The following is a 1,297-nucleotide window of genomic DNA, read 5'->3' as shown; positions in this document are numbered from 1 at the left end:
CCTGCTGCCTTGCGGGTTCACCCGGTCTTTCACGTTTCTCAGGTGAAGCCGGTGGTGTCTAGTTGTCTGTGCCCGCCTCCGGTGCCCCCGCCTCCCGCCCGGCTCATTGGCGGGCACCCTGCGTTTTCTGTCCGGCGCATTCTGGATGTGCGGCGGCGGGGTAGGGGGCTGCAGTTTTTGGTGGACTGGGAGGGTTATGGGCCGGAGGAGCGTTCTTGGGTTCCTCGTTCTTTGATGCTTGACTCTGTGATGGTTTCTGATTTTCTTAGGTCACGTCATGGGGCGGGTGCTGGTCGGCCGCCGGGTGGCGTCCCTTGAGGGGGGGTACTGTCATGGTCCGGGTGTGTGCCAGTGTGTCTCCCTCCAAGCCGGCGTCTCCACCCCTGGGAGGGGCCTCAGTGTTTTTGCTGATCGCTTACATCTGTGGGTAATTAGCCGGGGACTCATAAGGCCAGCGTTCTCAATCTCTCTTCGCCAGATTCTCTGCTAAACATCAGTCAGTGCAGGCCACCACCATAAATTCCCTACGTGTTTTTTTGAATCACCTTGCCTCACTGTATGTTTGTTTTTTGTGCGCCTCCCTTTTCAGCTACACCTAACTGTCAACCCCTGGCGAAGAGCTTCTACTTGGATGCTGGACCTTCTGGCAGTCCCTCAGGCTATTACCAAAATTACCTACCTGCCTCTCTGCCTCCACGCCAGGAGTTTTTGGATTTACACACCCGGACTACTCACCCCTCTATGTCATCTCCGACCTCCGTTGGCAAGTACGCAGTACGAAGGAGGATTCTGAGCCAAACAACATATTCATATGCCTCCTTATCTATGTTTGAACATCTGCATTCTGTTACAGTGACCCCGACCTTTTCCTGGACCCTTTGTGACTTGCTTTCCAGTCCAATCCCCGGAATAGCTGTCCTCTCTGACCCGGACCAGATCGTTATTTAGTTTAACGTCTACGCTCACCTTTTGTTTATGAATATTTTGTGTAAACATTAAACATTATTCTTAAAATATACTTACGAGCTGTTCGGCGTCTTGCGTTTGAGTCCTGTCACTCGTCTGAAACGGTCTCGGCCGTAACACAGTCATTTGGTTTGTTAAGTTTGCAGTCTTTGCCTGAGTTCAGTTTTGTTTCTTTGACCTCTTTTATGAGCTCAACATTTATTAGTCTTGTAAATATAATTTTTGGGGGTTAAATAAATGGAAACTATATTTTTCTAATAATTCCTGGGCTCCTCCTGTTTTTCAACTCGGTCCATCACAAATACGTTGGTTCCTCCCTTAAGGACCCACA

The 1,297-nt window shown here is 50.2% G+C and overlaps 1 long non-coding RNA gene across 1 annotated transcript; it reads left to right on the top strand.

The window, feature by feature from the left end:
• Nucleotides 1-370: 370 nt before the first annotated feature.
• LOC147309708 (uncharacterized) lies at nt 371-1,032 on the top strand. Its single transcript, XR_015125883.1, has 3 exons — nt 371-496; nt 590-767; nt 854-1,032. It is a non-coding gene; the product is annotated as an uncharacterized LOC147309708 (long non-coding RNA).
• The last annotated feature ends 265 nt before the right edge of the window (nt 1,033-1,297 follow it).

Source organism: Aulonocara sp. 'chitande type north' Nkhata Bay, linkage group LG17 (genome assembly GCF_057382095.1).
Source record: "Aulonocara sp. 'chitande type north' Nkhata Bay isolate Kocher_YH1m ecotype deep benthic linkage group LG17, A_spYH_male_GT1.1, whole genome shotgun sequence".
Classification (NCBI taxonomy): Eukaryota; Metazoa; Chordata; class Actinopteri; order Cichliformes; family Cichlidae; genus Aulonocara; species Aulonocara sp. 'chitande type north' Nkhata Bay.
The sequence above is the reverse complement of the archived record's forward strand: the minus strand, read 5'-3'. Positions and strand labels throughout refer to the sequence as shown.